General features: G+C 42.3%; 1 protein-coding gene and 1 long non-coding RNA gene across 11 annotated transcripts in view; one reads left to right on the top strand and one right to left on the bottom strand.

Moving 5' to 3' along the window:
• Positions 1-25,709, bottom strand: part of WDFY3 (WD repeat and FYVE domain containing 3) — a 271,937-nt gene that overhangs the window by 199,178 nt on the left and 47,050 nt on the right. The gene's annotated exons all lie outside the window — the stretch shown is intronic.
• On the top strand, positions 4,011-8,281 carry LOC146401096 (uncharacterized). The gene is made up of 2 exons (XR_014813501.1): positions 4,011-4,091; positions 5,354-8,281. It is a non-coding gene; the product is annotated as an uncharacterized LOC146401096 (long non-coding RNA).

Below are 25,709 nucleotides of genomic sequence, written 5' to 3'. Positions count from 1 at the left end.
TCTTCCAAGAGCAGGGTTTCCACAGACTCCTAGGCAAATAAAATAGGCTCTTGCTGCAATTTAGGTTCAGCCAATCACACCTACTTGCCCGAGTTCCGAAAGGCAGAAGTGAAGCAGAAACCACACTCTTGCTGACGTGTATGTTTTCAAGCTGGTGTTAGCAGAGGCTTCCGCATCCAGTAATTACCCTCCTGGTTGCTGGGAGATGGGCAGTGACACACACATCTGGCTGGCCACACCACCGTGTGTGTTCTAGAGCAACTTAAAGGAAAAGTTGGCAAACTTTTCCTTCAAGGGCTAGACAATAAATACCATGTGGTTTCTGCTGTCATTGTCATGTGAAAGTAATGACAGATAAGAAGTCAGCTGAAACCTATGGCTGTATGCTAAGGAAACCTTACGTATGGGTACTGAAGTTTGAAATTCATAAAATGCGTAGGTGCCACAAAACAGTATTCAACCCTTTGTACTGCTGGTGGGAATATAAGTTGGTGTAACCACCACAGAAAACAGTACAGAGGTTCCTCGGAATATTAAAAATAGAACTGCCACACGAATCAGCCATTTCACTCCTGGATATTTACTGAAGAAAATTAAAACACTAACTTGAAAAGATAATGGACCCCCACGTTCACTGCGGCACTATATACAGCAGCCAGTACATCCAAACACCCTGACTGAGTGTCTGCTGACAAATGAACGGACGCAGTGGAAGATTACTCAGCCAAAAAAGAAGGAAATCTTGCCATTTGTGACAACACAGGTGGGCTCTAAGGACATGCGCTAAGTCAAATAAGTCAGACAGAGATAAACGTTATATGATAAATAAGTCAGACAAAGACAAATGTTACATGATGTTATATGCTCTCACCCATATGCGGAATCTTCAAAAAAAAAAAAAAAATCAGGAGTTCCCATCCGTGGCTCAGTGGTTAACAAATCGGACTAGGAACCATGAGGTTGCGGGTTTGATCCCTGGCCTCGCTCAGTGGGTTAAGGATCCGGCGTTGCCGCAAGCTGTGGTGTAGGTCGCAGACGCGGCTCAGATCTGGTGTTGCTGTGACCGTGGTGTAGGCCAGAGGCTACAGCTCCGATTGAACCCCCAGCCTGGGAACCTCCATATACCGTGGGTGTGACCTTAGAAAAGACAAAAAATAATAAGAAAAAAAAAAAAATCAAGCCTCAGGGTACAGAACAGACTGGTGGCTGCCGGGGGCGGGGGTAGGGAATGGGCCAGTGGGTGAAGGGCGTCAAAAGGTACAAACCTCCAGCTGGAAAATGAGGACGCCCGGGGGTGTGACACCCAGCTTGGTAAGTACGGTTAATGACACCACAGGACGTATCTGAAAGCGGCTACGAACGTCAAGATCTTTAAGGTTCTCATAATGAGGAAAGAAGCATAGTCATGCGTGCGGCGACGGACATGAACGAAACCGCCGTGGTCATCAAGGGAGTGACCTGAGTCCCCCAGGATTCACTCCTTTTTCAACGGGAGGTGTTTACCTAAAATAACGTTTAAAAAAAAAAGGCAAAAATCAGAGTTCCCGCTTTGCTGCAGTGGGTTAAGAATCCAACTGCCACAGCTCAGGTCGCTGCAATGGTGCAGGTTCAATCCCCAGCCCAGTGCAGTGGGTTGAAGGATCCAGTGTTGCTGCAGCTGTGGAGTAGGCTGCAGCTGTGGCTCAGAGGCAATCCCCGGCCCAGGAAATTCCAAACACTGTCGGTACAACCATAAAAAATAGATTAAAAAATAAAATTGCCAAAATCATTTTTAACTGGAGAGACACATAAATCATTTAAGCCAGATTTTGCCTGACGGCTATAGCTTGCTAACTCCTATAACCGTGTCCTGCTCCACAGAGAAAGTAGGAACTCCTTTTTTTTTTTTCCCCTTTCCCAGCCACACCCATGCCATATGGAAGTTGCCTGGCCAGGGATATATACTCTGAGCCACAACTGTGACTTACACCACAGCTGTGGCAACACCGGATCCTTAACCCACTGCACCAGGCCAGGGATTGAACCAGCAATACCACAGAGTCAAGCCGGATCTTTCACCCACTGCGCCACAGTGGGAACTCCAGCAGCAGCTCCTCTGAGGGCCTAACTCCGTAGTACAGCCCTAGGAGATGTTTGCAGAAGGTCAACCGTGAGCCTCAAATCTGCTTCTTCAGCCCTGTCTATGCTTCCATGAGCCACAAATACCCTGTAGCAAGTAGCTTCCTGCTAAAATGGCTGGAACGGAGTCTGTTCTCTGCCACTAAATCCTGACCAATTCATAGTGCTTCTATATATATAGTCTTTAAAATCAAACAGCCAGTGTTTAAACATTCGATTGTGTTATAAATGTCATTATTACAGAGTTATTTTATAGGAATTACGATCAAACTAATAAGGGCCGGTTACTGTGACTGGCTGATGATGCCTCTCAGGCTCTCGACACGGATTTTTCAGTCTGTACAGGGTACGTGCTGTTGCCTACGGCAAGGCCTGGGCATCCGCTATGCCGCCTCTAGGTTCCAAGCAGTGTTCCAAGTGCCTGGGGGAACAGAGGCCTACTGTTAAGTATGTGTCCTGTGGGAGCTCAGATTCTAGGGAAGGAGAGAAAAAAAAAAATCAATATATAAGTCTGGTGGTGCTGGCTGTGAAGAAAAATTAAGTAAGCCTTGAAAACAGAAAGTTCCAGGTTGCTGTTTTGAGTCTGCACAGTCAAGGAAGGCTTTTCTAAAGGAGTTGACACTAGAACAGAAAGCTGAATGAATGAGGGGATAATCCCTAAGAATTCCTAGGGGAAGAATTTTCCAGGCTGTGTGACAAGCAAAATCAAAGGCTGGAGGAAGGCCGTGCTTAGCGTGGCTGAAGCATCGCGATGAAGGCTGGCGCAGGGGAGGGTGTTAAGCTGCCCATTGTCTGCGCTGTGGTTCAGTGTTCGCTTCTCTTTGGCTGCTTTGAATCAACTGATACCAAGGCGACAGCTCCGCACGCTCCCCCTTCACTCGGCTTCTTGCCAGTGTCTTCTGCCTAAAAAGTGCATCTCGGTCGATTCCTGCAGCCTCACCTGCCCTGCCACTCCTACAGTCCCTGTGGCACCTACATGGGAGAGCTCCGTGCCCTGTGGCAGACTTCCTAAAGCTCTAACGTGTGCAGCCTGCTGGCAGTCTGAGGCAGGGCACTGTGGCTTTCTCATCTCCCTGAAATTAAAAGATTTCTTCCCTGTTGGTCACAAAGGTATGTCCAGTGAGCATCAGGAAGAAGAACAGAATACAAATGCTTTTAGTCAGTTATCTTTAAATGGAAATCCTGGATCTTACCTAAATTTACCCATTAAGAGCAGTACACCTACAGATGAGTAGAACTTAAATTTCTCAATCCATACATTGTCTTTCAAAAAGATTTTCCTCTTTGAAATTGTGAGAAACTATAAAGCACTGACATCTATAAACTAATAAACACCTATTTTTAAAAAATTAGTACAGAATCAGTTTTAAACATATATTAAAATACCTAAAAGGAATATAAAATTGTGAACTACAGTAAATTTCTACCACGATACTTTTATTCAAGCTAAGAAGCTATAAAATGCAAATAAATGAGTATTAATGTCCAAATGGATACGCCGTGAAGAGAGAAAAAGGAAACATCCAAACAATGTGTTGGGTAAATTTGACTTTGTTACTTTGAAGAACATAAGCTCTGGTTATGTTAACAGAGACTCCCTTTGGTTTCTGATTAAATAATTGTCAAAATGTCTTATACTTACCATAAACTGATTTGCACAAAAAGTGCAAGTATTCTTCTGAATCATCTAAAGGTAGTTTTAAAATGTCAGCTCTTTTAAATAGTAAATACCTTCCTCAATCTCAGTTATACAACTTAGAAAATAAATCCTTTCTTCATAAATGTAAGGTTTACCTCTTACGAAATTATCAAAACCACTGAATTAATGAGTTCAAGTGATTATAAAGAGTACACAATTTTGTATGCATTAACATTTATTTCTTTGCCCATTTCTTCTTTTTTTTGTCTTTTTTTTTTTTTTTTTGTCTTTTCTAGGGTCGCACCCATGGCATATGGAGATTCCCAGGCTAGGGGTCCAATTGGAGCTACAGCTGCCAGTCTATGTCAGAGTCACAGCAACTTGGTATCTGAGCCATGTCCGTGACCTACACCACAGCTCATGGCAACAAGAGATCCTTAACCCACTGAGCGAGGCCAGGGATCGAACCTGCAAGCTTGTGGCTCCTAGTCCAATTTGTTAACCACTGCACCACGACGGGAACTCCTGTTTTGCCCATTTCTAATACTTCTTACATCCAGTATTCTGCTAAGTGTTAATAACAGAAAGATCACGTTCTACCACCCAGGGACTCACGGTTAAACTAAAGGATATTACAGAAGAAATGTGATATGGGCTATAATAAACAATAAAGAAGCAAACAAGATGCTATGAGAACACAAAGGAAGAAGCACTTAACAGTCAGGAGAGAAGACGACATTTGAACTAAGTCTTGGAAGCTGAATAGGAGCTCATCCAGGTGATAAATTTTAGGCCCAGCCTTATTTCTAGCTAACAAACCGCCCACATGCTTCTGAAGGGAAGGCACACGACCTGCTTCTGTGTCCGTCCAGCAGGACAGCAGAGTCGGAGCACAGGGTAACGTGGGCGAAAGCTGGAGATGAGGTTTGCACAGACTACACAGACATGAGCAGGTCAGAAAAGGCCTCTCATCCAAGGATAATAATAAACACCTCTTATGCAGGAGAGCAATACATGCTGAGAAAGTACGTCTAAGTCGTATGAAGTGTGAAATGGGTATTTTAATGATCCTCAGTGAGCAGAGCAGGACCAGCGGAGGCAGCTTAAGAAGCAACATAAGGGAAAGTGCCACCAACACAGGATTAACAACATGGGAAGGAGGTGTCTCTCAGGATTAAAGGGAAGAGATGAACAAGAAAAAGATTTCCAGCCTGAAGGACTGGAAGAATAGTGGTGTCATTACCTAAATTAGGAAACAGAGTAAAGGAATAAGAATAGGAACGATTAAGAATTCATTGTCTCTTTTCAGACTGGAGTTCCCGTAGCGACTCAGTGGTAACAAATCTAACTGGTATCCATGAGGACTCAGGTTCGATCCCAGGCCTCGCTCAGTGGGTTAAGGATTCGGCGTTGAGGTGAGCGTGTAGGTCGCAGATGCATCTTGGATCCCGAGTCCCCGAGTCGCTGTGGCTCTGGCGGAGGCTGGCGGCTACAGCTCCAATTTGACCCCAAGCCTGGGAACTTTCCATATGCTGTGGCTGCGGCCCTAAGAGACCAAAAAAACAAAAACAACAACAACAAAAAAAAAAAAACTAGGGGGAGACAAATTTGGCTATGGTGAAAGACAAGAGCCATGAGAAAATGTAAAGCAAAATAAAACCCCAGGACATGGGCTCAGGAGAGAAAAACAGTTTATTTACCTAAAAAACACATCTGAAACAGAGGTTATGTACCAAATTATAAGGAGAGATCTTTCATTTCTATGATTGTGATATTATTTTCTATTTTCCAAATATAAGCATATTTGCAAAACACTAAAATATTTTTAGCTATTGAAAAGGATTTTTTGAAATTTGATACATGAGCAGTGTTTTAAAAAAATACTGCCAAGAAGAAGATACGGGAAAAGTAAGTAACTATCGCACCACTGGGCCCCCAGCTGGCCTTCCCCAGGTCAATCACTGTTTTTCATTTCTTGAATATCTTTGCAAAGCTACGTTATATGTGTATGGGCATAAAAAAGTACGTATAATATGCATGCTCCTCTACACAGCCTATCGAAAAACATAATAATATGAGAAGAAACATTTGTATTTCCTAAACATATCATAGTCATCAAATTTATAATGGCAGCGCTAAAAATCTTGTCTATAAAAAAGGCACTTCTACTCACATGTAATGTGCATCTTAATTTACCAATAAACTTAATAGTAGTAAAGATTAGAAACAGAACCCCACTAATTTTTCTTCCCACACACTGACCTTTAGGGGATTCCTGGAATGCGTGAGCACAGTAGGGCCCCCTCCCCTGACAGTGCTTTTACTTAAGACATGAGTTTAAAATCTGGGCTCCAACAAGAAAGAGGGGAGGGGAAATACAATGAATTAGTCTTCAATTCAGAATATTTTACTGAATGTGGCTAGCCTGGGTCCACTAATTACCTCACACATGAGGGATTTTCAACCCTGACTGGACATCAGAATCAACTAGAGGCCTTGAAAAGAGTCTGGTGCCCAGGACCCACCCACTCAAATCAAAATCTCTGGGACTGGAACCCAGGCGTTGCTCTCACAGGCTCCCCAGTTGATTCTGCAGTGTAACCAGGGTTGAGAACCACTGCCATATAACCTTAAGGTCAAATTTTACAGAGTGCATCCTTAACCTTTTACCTTGCTATTAAATAAATGTCCAATATGGGAAATGTACTTTCAACACTCTTGGGTGACGGGGACAAAGTGACAAGGCAAATCTCAGGGAGCAGCACTCAGGGGAGCTTCACCTCTGGACAAGCCTCACCCAGGACAAGCCTGCTCTGGATAACTGCATCATGCAAGAAACGGCATCAAGGGGTGGAAATGCTTTTAAATCTCGCTGATTCACAAAGAAGTTCACATTTAAAGACAACAGAGCTTGCATTAAAATTTCCTAACTGAGCAGCCAGAGAGAATGACTCCTGCCTGACCGCAAAAAAATCAGAAGCAAAGAGAACAAATTAAACTTCCAAGAAGCAGCATCCTCAACAGCTCCCCGCCCCATCTTTTTTTGGCTGCCCCCGGCATTTGGAGTTCCTGGGCCAGGGATCAGATCCGAGCTGCAGTCTCGACCTAGCCCGCAGGTGCAGCAACACTGGATCCTTAACCCACTGTGTCCGGCAGGGGATTGAACCCATGTCCCAGCTGCCAATCCCATGGCACCATAGCAGAAACTCCCTCAACAGCTCTTTTATAGGGCTTCTAACCCAGGGAACACGGAAGAACCTCAGCCTGTGATGTCTGATATGGCCACCACCAGCTGTATTTTATAATCAGTACCTCCTACAAAAAGCATATATAAACAGCAGCACTTCCCACCCACAGACATGACCTGTCAACCATCGCAGAAGACAAGCAGGACTACGATTAGTACAAAACGTTCTTCCACCTGCTTGATGTTGCCATGGTCCTGGGGCTTCACTGCTTTTTCAGAAAAGCATAACTAATTGTAAACTATAACCAGAGAGATACAGTTCCTTTCTTTGTTCACTGTCTCCAATTTCAAGATTTCTTTGCCTTCTTTTTAATGCCCCACCCCTGCTTCTGTGGCAATGGGAACCACAACAAAATATTAATGGAAACACAATTCTGCATCCCACAAACAAAGAGAAGTAACAGCGGTCCAGCAGCAACGACAGAATGCCGCTCCTTAGAAAAACTCCAAGAACATGACTACAAACCTAAGATTTAACCCCTAACTTGTCGTCAGGAACATATGCACATAAAATCAGTGATCTCCCAGATGAGCTCCCACTATGGAGGAACCGTTGAGGTTTGATATTGAAAAAATGAACAATACACATTTCTAAAGAGACGCTCGTGGTGAGACGGCTGCCTATCCAGTCACACTCCACCTCTAGGGAAAAAAATCAACTGTTTGACTGACTGGAGAATCTAGCCGCTCCCACTGTGATTCTCTGGTGTTAATATACGGCTGGTGGGGCTGACGGAGGGGAACCTCCCTGAGATGTCCCATCATATCTTAAGTCAAATAAAAATTACTGAAATTAGAGTATGTACTTTATCTGGGGAAAAAAAGGTCCACCCAGGCAAAAGATGTGACACAAATATGAGTAAGAGAAGGTAAAATAGATAGAGCCTCAATGTAAGACGAGACCAAAGCCTGTCTTATCATGTATTATGTAGACCTGACATGTAAACTATAAGGTCTGAGTGCATTAAAATTCCATATTTCAATAATTTAAACTAGGTATTTAAAAAAATCAATAAGCTGGCAATTTTTGATGAAGTTAAATATACTTAACTGGCAAACCTGTTCTTAGACATTTACCATGGAATGGGGGTTAGAAAAGTAAGGCCATGTGCTATACCTGGCCTGTCTAGTTCCTCAGAGAAAAAGTCTGCTGATGTGTATACTAGAGAAATGATAACTTTTTTTTTTTTTTTTTTTTTTGTCTTTTTGCTTTTTCTAGGGCTGCTTCCTGCGGCATATGGAGGTTCCCAGGCTAGGGGTCGAATCGGAGCTGTAGCCGCCGGCCTTCGCCACAGCCACAGTGACATGGGATCTGAGCCGCGTCTGTGACCTACACCACAGCCACAGCAACACTGGATCCTTAACCCACTGAGCAAGGCCAGGGATCAAACCTGCAACCTCATGGTTCCCAGTCGGATTCGTTAACCACTGCGCCACGACGGGAACTCCAAGAAATGATAACTTTTGATCACCCAAAACCTATACATAAAACTTAAAGCAGCTCTATTCATTAAGGCCAGAGAACGGAAATAATACAAACAGCCTACAGTGAGTTAATGGACATACAATCTGACATACAAAACAGCAACAGTAAAGGTAAATAAACACTTGACGCACAGGGTAACTTGGATGATTCTCAAAAGCATTTTGATGAAGGAAAGAAAACAGTCTCAAAAGGTTACACATTGTCTGTTTCCATTTATAGCTCATTCTTTTTTGTTTGTTTTTGTCCACGTTTGTGATTTGAGGCAGTGTCTGCATCACAGCAGTGACAACACCAGATCCTTAACCTGCTGAGCCACCAGCAGCTCCTTGAGGACATTCTTAAAAAGTAAACACTATCCTGACGGAAGACAGATTCGTGGTTTCCAGGGACTGGAGGTGGAGAGAAAGTGTTTAAGGGGATGATGGGCCCAGAGTTTTCGAGGTGATGAAACTGCTCTGGGTCCATATTGTGGTGGAGCTTACACTAAGCTGTGTATCTATTGAAGTTCATAGAGCTGCATACCAAAGGAAGATAAATTTTATTCTGTAATAATTGGAAAAAATAAAATTTTATAAAACAGTATGGTAGGTTAAACATAAACAATAAACTAGTAAATTAGCAGTCTCCAAAAAGTCAGGCCAAAGAATGAGTGTTTGCCAAGGAAGATCAGATCAGAAAGTGCAGCCTAGGTGACTATACGCTTGGGATTTTTTTTTTTTTTTTTTTTTTTTTGGCCGCCCTGCAGCATATGGAGTTCCCAGGCCAGGGATCAGATCTGAGCCACAGTTGTGACCAGAGCTGCGGTGACACCAGATCCTTTAACCCTCTGTCCCCAGCCAGGGATCAGAACCTGCATCCTGGTGCTGCAGAGTCACCACCAATCCTGTTGCACCACAGTGGGAACTTCTACTCTTGGATTTTTTTTTTGGGGGGGGGGTTCTGATTTTTATCACTGATATTCACTATAAGGCATTAAATCACAGAGAGCATTTCTCTGTGATTTTTGTGCACACAGTCTGACAGATGATATCCAAGGGTGAACGTAAAACCCTCAATGCAAGAGTCTTCCTGTCAAATATGACATACCACATGAAGAATCCTGCAATTCAAGCTATCTCAGAATAGCCCCATTCTGCTCTCCAGATTACCCACGTATATATACATACGGGTACGGTTTCTATCATAGCTGTCAGCCACTTTCCACACTTAACACCTCCAAGCTGTCTAGAAATTCTGGAAATCTTACTCCAAATACCCATGGAGATTTTAATTCTGTACAAGGTCTCTAATTTTCTTTTCGATAGTCAGACCTGCAGCCATGCGACCCGAGCAGCATGGTGTGTCACCAAGATTTAATCAAAAGATTAACTTGGCAAATACAAAATACTTTTCAAGGAAAACAGGAAGTATGGTAATTAGTTCTTTCACAGGCTCAATGATTAAAAACAACCTATAATTTAGTGATATATTTTATAAATCCAATAAGACAGGTTAAAAAAAAAACAAATCCGCTGGTGGCTCAGCGGGTTCAGGATCTGGGGTTGTCACTGCTGTGGCTCAGGTTTAATCCCCGGCCCAGGAACTTCCACTTGCAGCAGGCACAGCAAAAAAATAAATAAATAATAAAAAAAAAAGAAAAATCAAACACTAAAAACTGGGAGATTTAGATGCTCGTGCCAGTAAGAACATTCAGACTAATCGCTTCCATTGTTTATAATAAATCAACCATGTCTCAAGTTAAAATCTGGAAGACATCAAAAAGAAGAAAAAAATTTTAAGGGCAAAATAAATTTTTCATGTTACAGAAAATCTCCAAGTCTCGAGCTATTTGTGGTGACTTTAAAACGTGAACAGGAGTTCCCATCCTGGCATGGTGAAAACAAATCCGACTAGGAACCATGAGGACGCAGGTTCGATCCCTGGCCTTGCTCAGTGGATTAAGGATCCGGTGTTGCTGTGGTGTAGGTTGCAGACATGGCTCGGATCCGACGTTGCTGTGGCTGTGGTGTAGGCCGGTGGCTACAGCTCCAATTCGATCCCTAGCCTGGGAACCTCCATATGCCGCGGGAGCAGCCCTAGAAAAGGCAGAAAGACAAAAAAATATATAAAATAAAATAAAGGTGAAAAAAGTGTAGTATGTTGTTAAGTGAATGAAAGACACCAATTGCTGAAATCAAATGGAACCACAAGAAAATAAGATTTTAGAAAAAAAATCGTGCTTTCTACTAGGCGGAGTCAAACAAAACGCCACTTTTGTCAGGTCAGAAAGGGTAGCGTGTCAGCAATTTTGTGTATATGGTTAAACCTAGTGGAGTTATGAAAGGATGCGTAGGTGAGCAGAGAACATTATGGAAGAGGCATGCTCTTATTACTAAAAACTGAAATAAATGTGTATCTCACAAATTATGGCAGGATAGGAAACACTGAGGCCAAGGCTGATACACAATGAACTACTCAGTTTCTTTCACAGCCATTTTAGCACGTCAGTTATTCACCCAGCCTGTTCTGAGATCAAACCAAAGTTAAATATACATGTACAGAGTCACAGCATTCTCTTCGACAAGTCGCACTCAGAAACCTCACAGCTGAGGTAAATAATGGCTTACAAAAATGCCTCCAGAACAATTCACAGATCATTTTAGTTTATGGTGAAATATAAAACGTTTTTCAATGAGCAATAGATTACTTTCTCCAAATCAGATGAAAGATGGTCTTACAAAAGTTAGGAAAATGCCTAGAAAATTAGCACTTTGAATCAAAAATACACATTCCCTGGAATCCTGCTGTGGTGTGACAAGAATCAGCAGCCTCTCTGGAGCACTGGGACACTGATTCAATCCTTGGCCGAGCATATGGGGTTAAGGCTCCAGCATTGCCACAGCTGCAGCATAGGTCACAAGTGCAGTCTGGATTTGATGCCTGGCCATTCACATGCCTCGGGGGCAGTGAAAAAAGAAAAAAAAAAGAAAAAGGAAAAAACCAGAAAACAAAAAACAAATTCCCATTCAACTAAATTGACATTCACCAAGAATCAGAATTCCATTCTGGCACAGAAGGTTAAAGATCTGGTGTTGTCACTGCAGGGCCCCAGGTCCCTGCCAGGGCGTGGGTTTGTTCCCTGGCCTGGGAACCTTCCACATGTCATGGGTATGAGCAAAAACACAAATAAATAACTTTTTTAAAAAACTGACATTCACTGAGAACCAGATACGGATGTTGCCGTGGGGTAAACACGGAGAAAACACCAGCAGCTTGACTGTGTCCAAGGTGGAGCTCCCGCTGCGGTGCAGTGGAGACGAATTCTCCTAGTAACCCTGGCCACGCTCAGCGAGTGGGTGAACGATCCGGCATTGCCGTGGACTGGGTTACAGGCTGCAGAGACGGCTGGATCCTGCCGCTGCTGAGGCTGCGGTGTAGGCCGGCGGCTACAGCTCCCATTCGACCCCTCGCCTGGGCACCTCCATATGCCCCAGGTGCGGCCCTAAAAAGCCAACAATAAACAAACAAGCAAACAAATAAATAAATATGTCCAAGGTACAAAGCAGAAAATGCGACTCATCAAGAGCTTCCTTTGCTTTATCGTGGCAACTATTCGAACTTTAACAGCAACAGAATTATTCCTAAATATCACTTATCTTGCACTTGAAATCCTATTTTTACTTATTTATGATCCTGAAGACAAGTGCAAAGCACTCAATTAGTATTCAAAACAACCCTATGAGAGAAGTACTATTATTATCCACATTTTACAGAAGAGGAAATTGAGGCATAGAGAGTTTACATAACTAGCCCAAGGTCACAAGACTAGTAAGTGGTAGAGTCTAGATTTAATCCAGCTGTCTGGCTCCGGGGTTAGCGCTCTTAATGGCTTCATTACGCTGCCTCTCCCTGTTCAACTTCATTATGTTATATCTCTCCCACTCACTTTTATTAGCTCAACCATCCAAATGCAGCCAAATTTCTGGTGCCAACTCCATCAATCAAGGCAAAGAAGTGAATTAAAGTAAACAAACTATTATTCTCAGGCACAGTACTTAAAAATCTATGACATTAGTCTATTAATAACTATGCACTGATCTAGCTTATCTATGGAGTAACAAACCAACTATCAACTGACAAATCACTTGTTAGAGTGGGTAACTAATCTGAACCAAACATCATTTCCATGGAGACAGACAAAGTATCGACGGGTTCATGAAATTAAGTATGATGACCTTGAGCCATGCATGCACAGATCAAGCAACTGACAGAAACAAAAACAAAATTTTAAGTATGGAATACATAGACAATGGGGAGTTCCCATTGTGGCGTGGCGGAAACAAATCCTAGTAACCATGAGGTTTCAGGTTTGATCCCTGGCCTCGCTCAGTGGGTTAAGGATCCAGCGTTGCTGTGGCGGTGGTGTAGGCTGGCAGCTGTAGCTCTGATTAGACCCCTCGCCTGGGAACCTCCATATGCCACGGGTGCAGCCCTAAAAAGAAAAAAAAGAAAAAAAAAGAATACGTAAGCAATGGCTCAAAGATGATGCAGAATAAGTATTCTGGGAATGAATGTTTGAGAAGTGATTTTGATCATTATAATACTCCACTATGAACTGGCAAACTATAGTTCATGGGCCAAATTTGGCCCGCAGCCTGTTTTTGTAAATAAAGTCTTATGAGAACAAAACTATGCTCATTTTGTTTTTTTTGTTTTTTTGTTTTTTTTTTTTTGTCTTTTTGCTATTTCTTGGGCCGCTCCTGCGGCATATGGAGGTTCCCAGGCTAGGAGTCTAATCGGAGCTGCAGCCACCAGCCTACACCAGAGCCACAGCAACGCAGGATCCAAGCCGCGTCTGCAACCTACACCACAGCTCACAGCAACGCCGGATCCTTAACCCGCTGAGCAAGGGCAGGGACCGAACCTGCAACCTCATGGTTCCTAGTCGGATTCGTTAACCACTGCGCCACGACAGGAACTCCTCATTTTGTATTTTCTAAGACTGCTTTTCTTGAAAAGCAGAGTTGAATAGCTGCACCAGCAATTGTTTGGCCCACAAAGCCTAATATATTACCTTGCTGACCTCTGTCACACCTACCACCACCAAGTAGAAGACAAACGGAAAACACATAATCTGATCTTGAAAAACTGACTCTCACTTTACATAAGCATTAACTAATGCCAAATGTACTCTCTGGCGAGAGAGACGTGCAGGTGAAGGGCCACCCAATTTCATCAAATCCAAGTTACCATCAATTGTAAAACCATTATTATTTTAGGTACCACCAAGAAAAAAACCACTGCCAATTACAAAAATAACACCTAACTTCCTATTATACCTACTGCAAGATGATTTTAGTTTCGAAATTCTGCAAATGAGAAAGAAGCCTTAGAACTGATGAAAACATACTATATCATTTCATTATACAATGATACAAATTCCTAAGTGGAATGTAATAGGTTATGACAAATCTGCTAAATGGGATTTTCTACTGGATCACAAGGTACCTGAAGGGACAAGGAGCTTTTCTGTAATACTTTGCAAATATTTATAAGAACCAAGAAATATGGGAGTTCCCATTGTGGCGCAGTGGTTAACGAATCTGACTAGGAACCATGAGGTCACAGGGTCAATCCCTGGCCCTGCTCAGTGGGTTAAGGATCCAGCGTTGCCATGAGCTGTGGTGTAGGTCGCAGATGTGGCTCGGATCTCGAGTTGCTGTGGCTGTGGTGCAGGCCGGCAGCTACAGCTCCGATTTGACCCCTAGCCTGGGAACCACCATATGCCGAGGGAGCGGCCCTAGAAAAGGCAAAAAGACCAAAAAAAAAAAAAAAAATAGAATCAAGAGATATGTTTAGGAGTTCCCGTCGTGGCGCAGTGGTTAACGGATCCGACTAGGAACCATGAGGTTGCGGGTTCGGTCCCTGCCCTTGCTCAGTGGGTCAAGGTTCCAGCCTTGCTGTGAGCTGTGGTGTAGGTCGCAGACGCGGCTCGGATCCTGCGTTGCTGTGGCTCTGGCGTAGACTGGTGGCTACGGCTCCGATTAGACCCCTAGCCTGGGAATCTCCATATGCCGTGGAAGTGAACCAAGAAATAGCAAGAAAATAAATTAATTAATTAATTAAAAAAAAAAAAAGAAAGAAATGTGTTTAGAGGAGAAGTCGGAGGTCTTGCAGGCTATCCCACATGTAAGGCACTAGCTAAGGAGGCAAACTCTAAGCCCCACTGTACAAGGCCTGACAGTCTTCCCAAAGCACTGGTAGATGCACTGGGTACGTTTATGCGACAGAAAAGTGAAGTAATACACATGGAATAAATGTTTTCCCTTAGCTGTTAAACACATGATCACACACTTCAAAGTAATGGAACACCTGTAGAGCATCCTTCCACAGCACAGCATTCGCGAAGAGAGTTTGTCGGAGTCGCTGCTTTATTTGGAGGGAGGGAGGGAGGAAGAGAAAGGGAAGGAAGGGGGGAGGAAACGAGAGGACCAGTTAGAAGGAGACCCCGTAGATTCAGACTGAACACTTCGTCTTTGCCTCCAAAGTATTAGACGTTCCAATTTTAATCGAACAAGGAACAATATACAATTGAGAATTCTGCAGTAATAATTACAAAGCTTTAATACGTAAGAGTAGAAATTTTATAATACTGTTTTCATTCATTTTCCTACTAGTGTGACTTCAAACATATTTCAAAACAAATCTTTATCTTAGTGTTTCATTATTTAGAAATAATCTTTTTTTTTTTTCTTTTTTTTAGGGTCGCACCCATGGCACATGGAGGTTCCCAGGCTAGGGGTCGGATTGGAGCAGTAGCTGCTGGCCTGCACCACAGCCACAGCAACATGGGATCAGAGCTCATGGCAATGCCAGATCCTTAAGCCACTGAGCAGAGCCAGAGATCAAACTCAGTCCTCAGGGATACTAGGTGGGGTTCCTTACTGCTGAGCCACAACAGGAACTCCCTTAATAACCTTCTTTGAAGGCAGCAGAGTTATGACAGTCTTAGAAAAGCAGGGCAAAACAATGTATGAACATTTAGCAAAGAATAGTTTCTAGATTTTAAGAAACTATGCTACACATCCATATATTTCTATGTTACATGCCTGTATCTCTCTCTATCTTTCTAATGCTGATGAGAACGGGGGCGTAGCATGAAGTTGAACACCTGTTTGGGAGTGGCTCTCCTGCTCACAGACATACATATAAATAAAGAGCAAGGAAAGGGAAATAAAAGATTACTGATCATTCACTATATACCAGACACTGCCCTAGGCCCTTCAGCTAAATTAGTTTATTTACATCTTCAAAACAGCTTTCCTCTCACTCCCTTTAGCAGAGAAGGAAACTGAAGCTCAGAGAGGTAAAATTCCAAAGTCACACAGCTAGTAAGTGGCTCAGTTATTCACTAAGCAAGCGGCGCTGGAGATTTAAACTTCTTTCTCATACACCACATTATCATCAAATTGAGAAGAAAAAAGCAACATGTCTTTAATATATATCAGATAGAAATAAACAAAACTTTCTGTGTGGCAAGGCTTTGTTTGTTTGTTTTTGCTTTTTAGAGCTGCGCTTGTGGCTTATGGAAGTTCTCAGGCTAGGGGTCAGATTGGAGCTGCAGCTGCTGGCCTGCACCACAGCCACAGCAACGCAGGAACTGAGCTTCATCTACAACATTCACTACAACTCATGGCAACGCAGGATCCTTAACCCACTGAGCAGGGCCAGGGATCGAACCTGCATTCTCATGGATACCAGTCAGATTCGTTTCAGCTGAGCCACGACGGGAACTCCCCTGCTGCAGTTTTGTTTTGTTTTGTTTTGCACCAAGTAAAGCAAGAAAGTTGTGCACACAGGTAAATTCTAAAAGCTGGAGTTCCTAAGACACTCCCTCTCTAGAAAGGATCCCATCCATTCTACAACTTTAAATTCCCTCTGTGTATCTCCTCTTAAATCTCTGAGCTCCAGGATTGCCTAACGGGCATGTGACATGTCCACTAAATGACTTGCAGACAGCACACAATTAACATTGTCAAAAATAAACTTGATTCCCCTTCTCACTGAGCTTTCATCTCATCTAAAGATATTCCCCTTCACTGTTCTGCTCAGGCCAGAAATCTGAGTATTGTCCTAACTCTCCTTCTCTCTCACACTTCATGCTAAGCGCCATTGGTTCTACCTACAAACTACACCTGCAATCCATCCTGTTCCCTCCCCTCATTCTAGAACAAGGCTCCATCACTGTGCACGTGAACTACTAAAATCACCTCCTTACCATTTTCCCTTGCAGGCAAAACGTTTTCTATTTTTTATATTTGTCTTTTTAGGGCTGTACCCACGGCATATGGAGGTTCCCAGGCTAGGGGTCCAATCAGAGCTGTAGCCACCGGGCTACACCACAGCCACAGCAACACCAGATCCGAGCCACTCTTCGACTTACACCACAGCTCACGGCAAAGCCGGATCCTTAACCCACTGAACGAGGCTAGGAATGGAATCTGCGTCCTCAAGGATACTAGTCAGATTCATTTCCAAGGAGCCACAACAGGCACACCCCGTTTTGTTGTTGTTGTTGTTAGTACAAATTTTAACTTCAAAATCCTTCAATGGTTTTCAATACGCTGAATAAAATCCATTCTTCGTATCCTGGCCTCTAATCGAGACAATAGGACCTCTTTCTGCCTCTCAAACGTCACTGCACTCTCCCCCTGGACTTCGCCAGGCATCCTTTCAAGTCCTCACACACCAGCTGCTCACACTGCAGGGCGTTCCCTCTTCCCGTAAGCCCCTGGCAGGGATGACGCCTTCGGCTTTCAGCTTCAAGGTCACCTCCCCTGAGGAGCTTTTTCTAACCTTTTTCTAACAATGTGCAAGTTTATCTGTCTTCCCAGGGTCCTCTGTCACTTCACTTTCTTCATTTCCTCCCAATATATTTATCTTTCTGTGTGTCATCTGCTCTCCATCAGACAAACTCCAAGTGGCAAACATATGCCTAATCTATTCACCAACACATAACCAGCCTGTAACATCTGACCTGGTAAAATGCCTGGCACGTACCAGGGATTCCGGTTTTCCTTGAATGAGCAAGTTACATAAAGGGCTAAAAACACTCATTGTTGTACAATTAAACTGTTCTAAGCTACAGGTTTACAAGACGACCATCTTCTCTGTTAAAAATATGTAAATCCAGCTCACAGATAAGAACTGTTTATTTTTTGTAGACCTGCAATAAGCCTAAAAGCAGTAAATTCTGTGTCACATTCATTTGACAGACCATACAAAACTTAAATTATTTTCTTTTCCCTTTTTTGCTGTCCGCCCCACAGCGTGTAGGGTTCCTGGGCCACGAATCAGAAAATGCCCGTCAAAACCACCTTGAGATACTACTTCCCATCCACTAGGGTGGTTCCAGAGTTGGCAAAGGGGGAGAAACTGGGAACTTGGCACAGTGCTGGTGACACTGTGCAAAGGTGCAGTCCCCGTGGGAAACACCATGGTAGTTCCTCAAAAAGGTGACCAGAGAGCTGCCGCACGACTCAGAAATTCCACCCCAGGTGTGTATTTTCACATCCAGAAGAATTAAAAGCAGAGACTCTAAGAGGTACCTGTACCTCGATGTTCACAGCAGCAGACTCCATAACAGCAAACGTTAGAAATAACCAAAGTATCAACAGATTAATGAATACACAAAATGTGGAATATGCATACAGTCAAATATTAAGGCATAAGAGAAATAAAGTTCTAGAGTTCCCACTGTGGCGCAGTGGAAACGAATCTGACTAGTATCCATGAGGACACGGGTTCGATCCCTAGCCTCGCTCAGTGGGTTGAGGATTCGGCGTTGCCTTGAACTGTGGAATATAGCAAACGTGGCTCAGAGCTGGTGTTGCTGTGGCTGTGGTGTAGACCGGCAGCTGTAGCTCTGATTCAACCCCTAGCCTAGGAACTTCCATATGCCATGGGTACAGCACTAAAAAGAAAAAAAGAAAAAAGAAAAAAAAAAAAAGGAATAAAGTTCTGACATACCCTATAACATGGATGGAACCCTGAAAACATACCTTATGAAATTAGTCAGACACAAAAGGACGAATCTTACATGATCCCATACACATGAAATACCTAGAATAGGAACAATTATAGAGACAGAAACAGAGGTTTTCAGAGGCCAGGAGGAAAGGAGAATGGAAAATGATTGCTTAATGGGTACAGAGTTTCTGTTTAGGCTGATGAAAAACTTCTAGAAATAGACAGTGGTGATGGTTACACAACATTTGGAATATATATAATGTCACTAAATTATACACTTAAAATGGTAACTTTTAACCACAATTTTAAAAAATAAAAGCATTTAGGATTCAATATTATTCCTGAAACATAGAATCTAATTAGGCATAAAGCCGATTGAAATAAAAATATCAAAATAATACAGACTTATACGGTGCTACCTTCAAGGTACACAGCCAACATTGATATCAAGCATCCAACCCCACTGGCCATACTTAAAAAAGAAGCTTATAAATTAACCCAAATGAAAGTATTTTTGTCTTTGTAGAAAGAACTTGGCATTCAAGACAAGCTAAACTCAGAAACAGTGCATGGAAATAGGAGCCAAGTTCATTGCAGGCTTGAAGTCTTTAGTTGTCTATTTTTACTTTGTCTCTATTTCCATATCTAGAACTGTCTCTTTGAACTTGTTTAAAAATGGAACTCCCAAGAAAAAATAAGTGCCTTTATATTTTTAATTATCAAATCTGTAGAACTTCTTGGTAGTAGAAACTTTAAGTGTGCAAACCTCAATGAACAGAAACCAGGAGGAAAGGGCTTACACACTTCTGGCAAGCGGCACAGAGCCAGTCACTTACCATGCTGTTTTCTAATCAGGAATGCTATTTTCCAAAAACTCTACTTCATAATAAAGAATTTTTGTTTTATAATAAACTTAATCTTGAAATTACACTTGATGTTTTTAATTCACAAAAGCAGATCTTTGGGGTAAGATTTATCATCATACTGTGGAAGAAAAATCATCTTTTTGTGAACAAGCTCTAATTTTAGAAGAGGAATGAATATCATAAACTAAAGCGAAACAGAAAGACACAAAAATGACATCGTCAAGAAACGCAAAATACAAGCAGAAGATAACACTTAGTCCAGGGAGGCACGTTCACAAAGACGGGCAGAGAAAAACAGTGAGCACAGGGCTACACGGCAACAACTCCCTGTGGTCAACCCAGCCCTTTGCATCCACTTGCCACCGAGCTTTGTCTTGCCACAAGCACGACCAGCCATCCTCAGTGAAAAAAAAACCAAATGTATACTTATACACGTTATTTATAATCATTAGATGAAGAATTCACCGATTTTCCTTCTTTCCTCTGTTAAAATGTTTTGAAAAGAATACTGATATTCTCATTTTGCGGTTACTGGTAAGTGACTGCTTGGCTTTCACCTAAGGAGGAGGGAAAGCTATTCTAAAACTTGAATAATATACCTCAGCTGGGAACTGGGTTTCAACACATCAAGGACATTTTTCCAAATAGAATACAGGCCCTTAAAATAAAATAAAATGAAGAAATCCCAGAGTTTTTGTGATCTCTAGTCATTCTTTCAAACTAATCATAGCCCCTTGATAAAGTGAAAATACTGAATTAATAAAACAATTTCCATGGAGGCTATCAAATGAAAGCAGTCTGATTTCAGTTTTAAATAACTGCTGTACAAATAAAATTCCATTAAGCAAATTAGAATTCGAATTAAGCAAATCAGAATCAGTAAATAGTAGGGGGGAGGGGTTGGCTACACCCACGGCAACTGGAAATTCCCTGGCCAGGGACCAAACCCACACCACAACAGCAGCCCCAGCCACTGCAGCGACAACGTCAGATCCTTAATCCACCGAACCACAAGAGAAGGCTCAGTAAATAGTGCTTTCTACTTGGACCTAAAATAAGAGATAGACCTTAATGCTTCAATCAACCAGCTCTCTTCTAAGTCGCTTCACTGATCATCACTCTCTGACCTGCTACCTTTCTCATCTTTTTTCTATCTCTTTCAGATTTGCGGAGATGGTCGAGTTACAGAAACCTGAAAGAGGTCAAGTCTAGTGTCAAGATCATTGAAAAAAGGCCAGAGAGCTGGGGAGGCCAGCTGGCCAAAGCCGACTCGGCTAGTCCTAACTTTGCTCTTTACAAAGAAAATGCGCAGTAACTGAAAAATGTGTAAATCTAGGTCACTTGGCACAGTGGCTTTCAGACCTATACTGAAGCTCTGTGATAGGTATGTAAGTGTTCATTTTATGGATATTTGAAATTTTCTGTAACAAAAAGTTAAAAGTAAATACACAGATGGGCATATTCTACGTATAAAATAGCAGATGCCTACAGTTTAGGCGTTAAAATGTAGAACCGGGGGTCAGGGAGAAAGAGCAGAGAACCATCTCCACTTCTCTCCTCCAGACAACTCGCTCCCCCTTCACTGCTCCATGCAGCACATTCAGTTCGAAGGCATTGTTTTCTGTCATTCAAAATGCTATGGTAATAACAGAAATTAATAAATTTGAGTACACAAAATTTTAAAAATCTTTGGATGGCAAAAAAATCATGAGCAAAGTTAAAAGATAAATGAAAACATTGGGAGAATATATTCCAGGTATATATTTCAGATAAAGAGCTAATATTCCTAATACACAAAGATCTTAGTGACTGAAGGGGAAAAAAGACCAAAAATCCTAGAGAAAAATGAAAAAGACTTGTACAGATATCCCCACCAATCCACCCCCCCCACACACACACACACCCTATATGTGTGGCTCTTAAAGATCTGAAAGACACTAACTCAACTCACAGGAAAGAGAGACATTACACTACACTGAGATACTACTTCTTTGCTCATCAGACGGGCAAAAACTCTGAAGTCTGACTCTATACTGTCCTGGAAGGCTGTGGAAAAACTGACACACTTATACTCCGCTGCTGGGAATGCAAAACACTAGAGCACCAGTGACAGGGAGTGTCGTGACATCCAGCAAACCGACAGAGCCATTTACCCTCCGACCCAGCAGGCCCACTCCTACAGGAAATCCGAAAGACACACCTCCAAGGGCAGAAAAAGACACATGCACAGGGTCATTCCCGGCAGCTCTCCGAAACCGCCACGTGCCACCCGGACGACACTCGGAGGTGGACACACACACGAAGAACGACGGCAGAATCCCCGCGAACTGACAGGGATGACTTCCACGGCATGTTTTTCACGGAAAATGGCCACGTGTCCCAAGTCCTTACACAGACAGTCTGCTAACTTTTACGTTAGAAAAAAGTAAAGCAAGAAAGCATACATACACCGCTCATCACAACAAAAAGAAAAGTCAGAAGGATAAACAAGAGACCGCCGAAGCCAGTTATCTACAAACTGGGGTGTTGTTTTGCTTTCGTATTTTGTTTGTTTGTTTGTTTGCCTTTTCTAAGGCCAAACCTGCAGCATATGGAAGTTCCCAGGCTAGGGGTCGAATCGGAGCTGTAGCCGCCGGCCTACACCAGAGCCACAGCAACGCAGGATCCGAGCCGTGTCTGCGACCTACCCCACAGCTCATGGTAACGCTGGATCCTTAACCCAATGAACGAGACCAGGGATCGAACCCACAACCTCATGGTTCCTAGTCGGATTCGTTAACCACTGAGCTACGACGGGAACTCCTGTTTTGCTTTTGTTTTTGTCATGGTTCAGATGAAGCAATTCTGCAACTATTTTAGCTGATACACATTTACAGCCAGTGAGTAAGAATGTTGGTAGCATTAGCTCAGGTTTTCACTACAGACAAAAAAAGAATTAGAGAAATCAGTGTGACCTCATATTCTAAAATATACATTCAGGTTCAAACATAATTAATGTTACATGAGCATATACATGCAAAAATATACATATATGTGTACATATAAAGACACATCGGTTTTCTAGCTTTGTCTCCTTATGGGGCTCAGAAGAAAAGGTACCAAGATCCTGTTTCTACCATCATTCCTCCCTCGCCTGAGTGCCTAGGAGAAATGACGACTCTCGTCTGGGCAGAGAGGGTCGCCGTGAGTTTTATGACAAAAAATGAAAATAGGAGTTCCCGTCCTGGTGCAGCAAATGAATCCGACTAGGAGCCACGAGGCTTCAGGTTCGATCCCTAGCCTCACTCAGTGGGTTAAGGCGCCGTGGTGCAGGTCGCAGACATGGCTCGGATCTGGTATGGCTGTGGCTGTGGTGTAGACTGGCGGTTACAGATCCAATTAGACCCCCTAGCTTGGGAACCTCCATGTGCTGCAGGGGCGGCCCCCAAAAAAGAAAATAATAAAGTGCTTTAAAAAAAGGAATGGGGCATGAAAAAGGATCCAGAAGCCAGCATGAAGGAAAAGGATCCCACTGGTAAGAGCTGAGACAATTTGCGGCTGGAAATGTTTAAGGACAGGTGTGAACTGTTAATCATCAGGGGAAAATGGGAATCCATGAGTTTAATAATCAACAAAACGACAGGAGTTCCCGTCGTGGCGCAGTGGTTAACGAATCCGACTAGGAACCATGAGGTTTCGGGTTCGGTCCCTGCCCTTGCTCAGTGGGTTAACGATCCGGCGTTGCCGTGAGCTGTGGTGTAGGTTGCGGACGCGGCTCGGATCTGGCGTTGCTATGGCTGTGGTGTAGGCAGATGGCTTACAGCTCTGATTCGAACCCTAGCCTGGGAACCTCCATATGCCGTGGGAGCAGCCCAAGAAATGGCAAAAATACAGAAGAATTTTAAAATAAATAAATAAATAAATAAAACAATATTTATAGGTAGATAAATAAAAGGACTCCTATTACAGTAGAATGGATAATGATTGGCAAAAGGAGAAGGAATGCTGGTGCTAGGAAAAAAAATCATTTTAGAACCGTAACAGTAAAGGCTGGTTCAAGCAAGCTGTCATCTATAGATCCTACATAAAGAGAGTGAAATTTTGATGAAAAGCAGGATATTTCATTTGTCTTAAAGTATTTCCTCACAGAGTGTTTATTAGCAGTAAAGGGAGGACAGGAACTACACAGTGGAGAAATCAGACAAGGAAAGAGGTGGTCAAAATTTGTATCACGAAGGAAGAGCAGGTGGATACCATGCGCCTCCAGATAAGCTGTGCTTTAGGTAATATTCCATCTTGGAAGGCAAAGCAACTTGAATCTTATCAAGAGGAAACATCAGGTAGACCAAAGATAAGCAATACACTGTTAAAAAAGAGAGGAAGAAAAGGAATGATTGTATCTTTTCCAATGCCAGTGTCATAAATGACGGAGAAGGGCTGAAGAACCAGTCTCGATTAAAAGATACGAAAGACATGACATTTAAATGTAAATAGGATCACAGACTAAATTCTGTGTATTACATCAATCTGTGTATTACAGAACTAGAAAATGACCAACAGATAAAAGTAACGTAATCATGTTAAATCTACTGAGGTTTTTAGGTTTTCATGTAAGAGCTTAGACTTAGTCTTGGGGAAATCACACTTAGATGTTTAGGACTAAAGGGCTATGATATATATATAATTCTTAAACAGTCCAACAAAAAGAATACACATATATGTGCATGTGTGGATTTAAAAATATACACAGAAACATTCATTTGCAAAGAGAATAATAAAGTATTTGGGGACAAATGGTTAATAAAAGGTGAATCTGGAGAGAGGGGACATGGAGGTTCTTACATTATTATTGCAACTTTTCTGCTAGTTTGAAATTATTTCCCCCAAAAATCATTACATTCGAAATCCAGTACATTATTTTTCTCCCTAAATTCTATTTTTCTGTTATAATATAGCTGAACGGAACCAGTGTCAACCAGTCATCCAGCTAGAAACTTGGCGGTTAACCTAGACTCCCCAAAGATTTCAACTCATTTTCGTCCTTTCTTTCAGCGCTCACAGCCAAAGGGACAAATCCTAAGGGAATGCCTTATGTATTTATTTACTCTATTTTCTCCAGTCGTACCAAATGGGTTCAGAACCTAATCGTTTGGCATCTCTCACCATCTAAGGACCACCCTTCCTGCAGCCTTGGCTCTAACCCTCTGCATCCTCTGCTATGGAGTGCCCATCCCCAAATGAAATCTGATCACATCACTCTGTACTTCTCAACTGGCCCTGAAAAACAGGAGGAAAAAACATACTGGATGAACTCAAAAATCCCAATACTGGTAAACTATATTGCTTTGGATCTTGAGACGCAAATAAGCAAAAAAGTGTTAACCAAACCTAGAAGAGCTAGTCTAGCCTAACCGTAAACTTAGTCATGGAGCAACAGCAAAAGCCTTCTTGGACCCAACTGTAAAGCTACCGCTACTGAGCAATATATTGAGTGCCTCTTGCACAAATAACATGGGATGGGACCTTTTGAAAAAGAGGTCCTTAAAAGGGAGGAATGGAAGGAAAAGTTAGGGAACACATGGGAGGAAGGAGAGAGTACTGAAAAGTAAGGAGGAAAGAAGCAGAGAAGGGAAGAAAACCAAGCCTATTCTCCAGGATCTCTGGATAAAACAGAGATCTGTCTTGGAGTAAAATGTCAGCCTTTTGAGAATTAACCAGCCCTTGTAATTGCTCCTAATGGAACAATCCCTTTATTAAATTCTATGCTCTTTGGACATTTTATCAGAAGTTATAAATAATACTTGAGAAAAGTATTATTTATAATCAAAGTATATTCTATGAATATGGAAAAGTATAGGCAAGCATGGAATCATGTTTCTACTGCCTTCATTCTGTAGACTCTCTTTCATTTCTCAGTTCAAAGCATCAATATAGGTTTTGTATATTATATAAAACTACAAGGCGTTCCCGTGGTGGCGCAGTGGAAACAAATCCTGCTAGGAACTATGAGGACATGGGTTCAATTCCTGACCTCGCTCAGTGGGTTAAGGATCCGGCGTTGCTGTGAGCTGTGGTGTAGGCCGGCAGCTGTAGCTCCGACTATACCTCTAGCCTAGGAACCTCCACATGCCACAGTTACGCCCTAAAAAAAGACAAAAGACAAACAAAAAACCTACATACATATAACATACACATATATATTATATAAGCTATAAAATATACACTTTCGTGCCCATATTGTAGATTTTAGATATGAGTAATAGATTCAAGTAACTTTCATGTTACACTTTAAGTGGCAAAATAAAGATAAATACATTTAATTTTCTAAACATAAGCATTTCTTGATATTTTGTACCAAGAATATAA

This window comes from Sus scrofa, chromosome 8, assembly GCF_054392235.1.
Source record: "Sus scrofa isolate SSC_HxYL_T2T_F1_AM1 chromosome 8, Sscrofa_HxYL_maternal_Yorkshire_Landrace_v2.0, whole genome shotgun sequence".
Lineage (NCBI taxonomy): Eukaryota > Metazoa > Chordata > Mammalia > Artiodactyla > Suidae > Sus > Sus scrofa.
This window is presented reverse-complemented; position numbering and strand designations above follow the sequence as displayed.